At 35.5% G+C, this 8746-nt stretch overlaps 1 pseudogene; it reads left to right on the top strand.

Annotated features, from left to right (window-relative positions):
* Nucleotides 1–3696: 3696 nt before the first annotated feature.
* On the top strand, nt 3697–4644 carry LOC124959176 (olfactory receptor 5L1-like; annotated as a pseudogene).
* The last annotated feature ends 4102 nt before the right edge of the window (nt 4645–8746 follow it).

The raw sequence follows: 8746 nt of genomic DNA, 5'->3' as shown, positions 1-8746 counted from the left end.
ACTAACAAAGAGAAAGAGGGAGAAAACTCAAATTACTAAAATTCGGAATGAACAAGGAAACATGAAAACAGACACGAGTGAAATACAAAACATAATTAGAAGCTATTTTGAAAATCTATACTCCAACAAAACAAAACCCCGAAGACATCAACAAATTCCTAGAGACATATGAATTACCTAAACTGAACGAGGAGGACATACACAACTTAAATAAATCAATTTCAAGCAATGAAATAGAAGAGGTCATCAAAAGCCTACCAACAAAGAAAAGTCCAGGACCAGATGGGTTCTCAGCTGAGTTCTACAAAACCTTTAAAGAAGAGCTCATTCCAATACTCCTCAAACTATTCCAAGAAATAGAAGAGGAGGGAACCCTACCAAACTCGTTCTATGAAGCCAATATCACCCTGATACCTAAACCAGACAGAGACACATCGAGGAAAGAAAATTTCAGACCAATATCCTTAATGAACATCGACGCAAAAATTCTCAACAAAATTTTAGCAAATCACATACAAATATATATTAAAAAGATAGTGCACCACGATCAAGTGGGTTTTATCCCAGGGATGCAAGGTTGGTTCAACATTCGGAAATCAATAAATGTCATTCACCATATCAACAGACTTAAAGTTAAGAATCACATGATTATTTCAATAGATGCAGAAAAAGCATTCGATAAAATACAGCATCCCTTCATGCTCAAAACACTAGAAAAAATTGGGGTAGTGGGAACATTCCTTAACATTATAAAGGCCATCTACGCTAAGCCCATGGCCAATATCATTCTAAATGGTGAAAAACTGAAAGCATTCCCCTAAGAACTGGAACGAGGCAGGGATGCCCTCTTTCACCACTTCTATTCAACATCGTCCTTGAAACTCTAGCTGGAGCAATTAGACAAACCAAAGAAATTAAAGGGATACGAATTGGAAAAGTAGAACTCAAACTATCCCTGTTCACTGATGACATGATTATATATTTAGAGGAACCTGGAAATTCCACCAGAAAACTTTTAGAACTCATAAGTGAATTCAGTAAAGTAGCAGGTTACAAGATCAATGCTCATAAATCCAATGCATTTTTATACATAAGTGATGAATCTTCAGAAAGAGAAATTAGGAAAACTACCCCATTCATAATAGCATCGAAAAAAATAAAATACTTGGGAATCAATCTCACAAAAGAGGTGAAAGACCTCTACAATGAGAACTACAGAACACTAAAGAAAGAAGTTAAAGAAAGCCTTAGAAGATGGAAAGATCTCCCATGTTCCTGGATAGGCAGAATTAATATTGTCAAAATGGCCATACTACCTAAAGTGCTATACAGATTTAATGCAATTCCAATTAAAATCCCAATGATGTACCTTGCAGAAATAGAGCCAGCAATCATGAAATTCATCTGGAAGAATAAAAAACCTAGAATAGCTAAAGCAATCCTCAGTAGCAAGAGCGAAGCAGGGGTATCGCAATACCAGATCTTCAACTCTACTACAAAGCAATAGTAACAAAAACGGCATGGTATTGGTACCAAAATAGACAGGTAGATCAGTGGAACAGAATAGAGGACATGGACACAAACCCAAATAAATACAATTTTCTCATACTAGACAAAGGGTCCAAAAATATGCAGTGGAGAAAAGATAGCCTCTTCAACAAATGGTGCTGGGAAAACTGGAAAACCATATGCAACAGAATGAAATTAAACCCCTATCTCTCACCCTACACAATACTCAACTCAAAATGGATCAAGGACCTCGGAATCAGACCAGAGACCCTTCATCTTATAGTAGAAAAAGTAGGTCCAAATCTTCAACTTGTTGGCTTAGGATCAGACTTCCTTAACAGGACTCCCATAGCACAAGAAATAAAAGCAAGAATCAACAACTGGGATAGATTCAAACTAAAAAGCTTTCTCTCAGCAAAGGAAACTATCAGCAATGTGAAGAGAGAGCCTACAGAGTGGGAGAATATCTTTGCGACTCATAGTTCAGATAGAGCGCTAATTTCCAGAATCTATAAAGTACTCAAAAAACTCTACACCAAAAATACAAATAATCCAATCAACAAATGGGCTAAGGAAATGAACAGACACTTCACAGAAGAAGATGTACAAGCAATCAACAGATATATGAAAAAATGTTCAACATCTCTAGTAATAAGGGAAATGCAAATCAAAACTACCCTAAGATTTCATCTCACCTCAATAAGAATGACGATTATCAAGAACACAAGCAACAATAGGTGTTGGCGAGGATGTGCTGAAAAAGAAACACTCATACATTGCTGGTGGGGTTGCAAATTAGTGCAGCCACTCTGGAAAGCAGTATGGAGATTCCTCAGAAAGCTTGGAATGGAAACACCATTTGACCCAGCTATCCCACTCCTTGGCCTATACCCAAAGGACTTAAAATCAGCATACTACAGAGATACAGCCACATCAATGTTCATTGCTGCTCAATTCACCATAGCCAGATTGTGGAACCACCTAGATGCCCTTCAGTTTATGAATGGATAAAGAAATTGTGGCATATATATACAATGGAATAATACTCCACAATGAAGAATGATAAAATTATGGCATTTGCAGGCAAATGGATGAAATTGGAGAATAGTCATGCTAAGTGAGATAAGACAATCTCAAAAAACTAAAGGACAAATGATCTCACTGATAAACGAATGAGGACATATAATGGGGCATGGGAGGGGTTAGCATTAGGGTTAGGGTTAGGTTTAGGGTTAGGGATAAGGAGTATGGTAAGAATGAAGGAAAGAAGGACTGTATAGAGGGAAAAGAGGGGTGGGAGGGGTGGGGGGGAAGGGAAAAAAATAATGAATCAAACATCATTGCCCTATGTAAACGTATGATTACACAAATGGTATGCCTTGACTCCATGTACAAATAGAGAAACAACATGTATCCCATTTGTATACAATAATAAAAAAAAGAAAAAAAAAGAATAAAATATCTAATTAAAATACCAACTTTTACTATTTGAAATGTTAAGACTTTCAATAAATGTTGCTTAATTTATTAAAAAATGTGCAAATGTTTTTTTCTGTGACATTATAGGACTTCATAATTATTGTTACCATGAAATCATGACTTTGCTAATTTGATAATAAAAACAATTGTGTCTTTGAGTGTATGTGTTAAGGCCCCTTTTTCATTGACTAATTCCAATTATAGAGAGTCTTATGAACTACAAGTTTCAAAGAAATGTTCACACACTACAGTAGAATTTTAGGTAAATTGTACGTGCAGATTTAGGTTACTGAAAGATTTTAAACCTCAACAAAAAGTACACCAAAAATTTTATACTAGTTTTACAATTCATGATCATAACTTCTTAGTGAATCCAAGCTAATTTCTAAGCAGCATTAAAGTATGTCTTTGAATCTATTCAAACTCTGCTAAACCACCTAATTCAATGAATCATCTTAACTGTACAGTGTCATAGTTAACTGAGAATCATTCAAGATTGTTGTTCATGCTTAAATTAATTTTCATAGTAAGATCTACAGAGATTCATATTTTATATTATTCATAAAACTTGAACATTTTGAAAACATGAGTTATGTTTCTCTTACAATCGATGAATGTGTTTAATATTAATACATTTTCTCTTTGATCTCCTCCCTTAACTAGCTCAAAACTTCTCATATGTATTCCTTAACTTGACTTGTTGTGACAATGACTGAGAAAAACTGCACCACTGTGACTGAGTTCATTCTCCTGGGATTGTCAGATGTCCCCGAGCTGAGAGTCCCTCTCTTCCTGGTGTTCCTTCTCATCTATGGAGTCACGGTTCTGGTCAACCTGGGCATGATCCCACTGATCCAGCTCAGCTCTCACCTGCACACTCCCATGTACTTTTTACTCAGTCACTTGTCCTTTGTGGACTTCTGCTACTCCACAATCATAGTGTCCAAAATACTGGCCAACATCTTTTCCAAGGACAAAGCCATTTCTTTCCAGGGCTGCATGGTGCAATTCTATTTATTTTGTACGTATGCAATCACAGAGGTCTTCCAGCTGGCAGTGATGGCCTATGACTGCTTTGTGGTCATCTGCAACCCATTGCTGTACATGGTCATCACGTCCCAGAAGCTCTGTGCAGAGTTGGTCTCTGGCTATTACCTCTCAGCATCAGTGTCTGCTCTCATTCATCTCTGCTTAACTCTTGACATCCCAGGTTACAAGTCAAATGTGATCAACCACTTCTTCTGTGACCTACCCCCACTCTTGAATCTTGCTTGCTCTGATGTCACTGTGAATGAAGTGCTGCTCTTCATTGTGGTCAATTTCAATGAGGTCATTACCATCATCATTATCCTTACCTCCTACCTGTTCATCCTCATCACCATCCTCTAGATGCGCTCTGCAGAGGGGAGGCACAAAGCTTTTTCCACCTGTTCCTCCCACCTCACAGCCATTGTCATCTTCCATGGAATAATCCTGTTCATTTTTTGCCATCGCAGTTCTGGCACTAGTCTGGACATTGACAAAGTGACCACAGTCTTCTACACTGTGGTGATCCCCATGCTGAACCCGCTGATCTACAGCCTGAGGAACAAGAATGTGAAGGAAGCTCTCAGAAAAGAGGTGGATTCCAAAATGTTATCCAGGGTGTTAACATAATTTGGGTTAAGGGATGAATAATGTGTATCATGATAATAATAATTTCATAAAAATCTTAGGATAAAAGTTACATGTCATGGGTAAACACTTTTTATAATCATTTATTTATAATATATTCTATAGTTGTCTCTATGGATTCTGTATCTGTTCTTATTCATCACTGTTAATCAGGTAAATGCCATTATTATGAGTAGCAGACTACTGCTTTTACCATGTCCGAACTTCTTATATTCATGTTACATCTACAGTACACTGAGGATAAAATACTTTCACTTGTAAGTAGATTTCTAACCTTCATCTTACATGTGTATTTAGTCTTCATAAGATAATCTGTGTCACTTTTTGTGTTTCTCAGGAACATTTCTTGATTCAGCCTTTTCTCCTGTGGAACATCGATTCTTCCTTTGTAAATACACTATGAATTATGACCATTTCTACTTGGACTTGTTTTTAAAATGAAGTTTCTAACCTTGTATTTATAAAAAGTTAGAAAATCAATAGACCCAATTCAAAAAAACTAAATTGGTGTTTCAACCTTCATTTTTTAATTTGGAAATTTTATCTTCACTTTTTCACTTCTTGTTTTCCTACATTTCAACACTTACTCATTGTTCTAACCTCCCAAGATTTTATTGAGCTTAAATTTTGACAAGGTATATTCAGTACTGTTCACATGCTCACAAGAAATAAGCTTTGCTAATTAATGATTTGAGATTACAATGACATCTTTACTATTAATTGTAAAGTATCTTCAACTATAGAGATTTCATAAGAGATGAAACTGTCTTAGAATAGATAAATTGTAGTACAGATTCAAGTTATCAATGTTCTTATGTAGAATTTTGTCAGGAGAAAGAATTTGAGTCCATACTGAGTCCATATTAACACTCTCTTTGTACTGAATTTTCACATTTCACTCATACTTTCCAGTTCATCACTATTTATACCGTAATACCAAAAACCTAAGGGCACTATTAGGTAAGATAAACCTAGAAGAGTAGAAGGTAAGTTTTGTGATCCTGAGTAGCTTTGACTATTAATAAATAAACTTTAACTTTGGACACATTCTTATTCCTAACAAGGTGAGAACAGAGTGAGAGCAAATATTCCAGATGAAGGGAATAAAGACAAGTGTCCTACTTGATATTTTCCTCTGTAATGTCCAGTCTTGAGAGACCATGTGGATATGTGAGGACAGACACAGGGGAAACCCTTTCTGATCACCAGAAATCCTCATTTTGGTTGGAGAGAAAACCATACCAATGTATATATAGACAACCACACCTCACCAAGGTCTGAGTGATGGTTAAGTATGGGTTAATTTGCAGAAATTGTGACAATATGCATAAAATGAATGTAGTCATGAGGAATCATAAAGTGTTGCATAGAAGTTTCCCTACCTCAGTAATATTTTGATGTATAAATAACAAATGATACTCTAAAGATAGGTGAGATATCTCACAGATCTGTTTGACAAATACATATTAACATTAGATAGATACATAAAAAGTTACTGATAATTATAGGAACTAAAATTTGTGAAGAAAATTGGGATATATTAAATTGACTAGACCAGACATGGAGAGTCAGTATTAGGATCTTAAATATGCACTCAGATTTACTAACTGGAGAATAACTTGGTCTCTATATAATGTATTCACTGATTTATTTTGAACATATTTATTTTGGTAACAAGTGATATGATTGCATTTTCCATTCCCTCTATTCTCAACCATGTGAAAAAAAAGTGTATCCATCCAATGATATTTATGTATATCCAAAAAGATATATGTTGCTTTTTGTAAAGAGTGATTATAGGACAGCATCTTAGGCATATATGAAAACACATGTATGAATATAAAAGTAACAAAAGCATAATCAAAACAAATATCACTGGAGATGGAAAAAAGAATCAAGAATTTTGACTTCTGTAGATATTTGGGATTGTAATATTCAGGATAAATTTCTGAATGTCATGTTCTAAATCAGAAGCAAAGAAGAAATCATTCTATGAATAATAGCATATATTTTTGTAGGATATTGAGATATTGTAATAACATTAGACATCAGGAGACACTGGTTCTAGTAATATTTAGCTCCTAGGTCAGGAAGAAACAAATTCCAAGCATTTGTAGTCTTATAGTGAATATATATGAAGAAAGTTATCCACATAGTATCTCTGGCAAGAACATAACCAAGTAGTCAAGGGACATAATGGAAGAATCTACCTGCTCCTGGTTAGAGTAATAAAAGGGTGCTGAAACTTTGCAAAGAACAGAGGCATAGCAGAAATTTAAGAGATAATTGTTGAATAAATAAAAAAATTATAATCTCTGCTCTACTTTGTCATTCTAAAAAAATTGTGGAGTGGGAGAATATTCATGGAGCAGAGGGAGATGGTATTCAACTGAGTTAACTTTCACATAAAATGTTTCTAAAGATGCTGTTGACCTCATTTACATTTTCCATGAAACAAGAATTACATCAGAAAGGAGTACTTAGTGTTAATTGCTGTTTTGAGGCCCCTGGAGAACAGGCAACCAATTTCCTCTAGGACCCCAAAGGGAGATGGAATAGAAATAAGGGTACTGTGTCTCCCCAAATGAGCTCTCTCAAGACCATTGGGGCTGCCTTTGCCACCGGGAGGCAAGTTCACAGGTCTGAGAAAGTGCAGATGATGTTTTCTAAGGAAGGTTTTTAGAAGATGACCTAGGTTTTGTCAGATTTTCATGGGAAAACAATTTCCGGAAATTTTGAGCCACTGAACACGTTATGTATGGGGTTACTGAGGGAATAGGAAGCGTGCTGTTTCTCGAGAGCTTTGTTTGGAGAAACTCGCTTTGAAGAAGTACACTGTGAGTGGGAGAAGTTAGGCCACTGTGAGTTTTCAGGAATATATATCTCCTTGTGTGTGGTAGAATTTAAAGGAGTTTGCAAGAGAAATAGGTATTTAAATGAAACGTATTTGAAAGGACTAAGTGAACCTTCTAAGGAAATCCAACAAAGAAAACATGATCTAAGTATGTTTTTAGAGCATGGACATACAGCTGATTAATGAGGGAGAAAACAAGAACTATCAGAAAAAAATTATAAGAAATATTTTTAAATACCACATTTAGCCATATTTAAAGAAAATACAAATTGTTCGATATGTAAAATATTATCATTTGAGGGAAAAGGGATCCTGATATGGAAATTGTACATTAGTCTTAAGTAGCAATCAGAAGAAAACAAAAAGCTATACAAATCAGGGAAATAAAGAAATAGTTCTTTACAGAAGATTATGAATCTTTCTTCTTCAAATAAATTTGGAGATTTTTGTTTTTCACAAATGAGTGGAGTCAGTGAGACGCTTCTAGTGAATGGAGGCCAGAGATTCTGCTGTACCTGGTAAAATTCACAAGTTACACAGAATAATGCAGAATAATGCAGCACAGACGATAAGTCCTACTGAAGTTCAGAAATAGTATGATGAAGCAATCAGAAATAATCTTAAACAGAATTGACTACAAAAAGATTGTCTTCCCAATGATATTTAAGTTCTTGGATATCTGAACACAGGCCCATAGAGAGTCCTCCATGTTGGAACATCTGGAAACTGTCTCTTGATTATGGAACCAAAGAAGTTTTACCAGAAATGGTAGTATGAGAAAGGGTCCTCATTAAAGGAAATGTGGTTGAGGGAACCCTGCTCACAGTACTAAAGAAAGGTCTCAGGTGAACTGGTTGTGCTGACTGCCATAAAATACTAAGTTGTTCTGGATATAGGGTTGCTAGATTTAGCAAAAATAGAGGATACCAAATTGAATTTGAACATCAGATAAACAAATATTTTCTCTGAATATACACCATGCAATATTTAGGACATACAGAAAAAAATTTGTCAACTATCTGAGACTCAAATTTAACTAGGGTTCTCTAATTTATCTGACAATGATACCTGAGCACCAATCAGAGAAAGCCCTACAATCTCTCTGTGTCAATAACCCTTTGCTCCTGAATGTCTTCTCAATTTAGTGACAACATCTTACCATTTTCTTCAATTTTTTTAGGGGGTTGGAGCAGACAGGTATTAGAGGGGCAGAATGAGTGTTTCAAATGA

Source organism: Sciurus carolinensis, chromosome 11, assembly GCF_902686445.1.
Source record: "Sciurus carolinensis chromosome 11, mSciCar1.2, whole genome shotgun sequence".
NCBI classification, from domain to species: Eukaryota; Metazoa; Chordata; class Mammalia; order Rodentia; family Sciuridae; genus Sciurus; species Sciurus carolinensis.
This window is presented reverse-complemented; position numbering and strand designations above follow the sequence as displayed.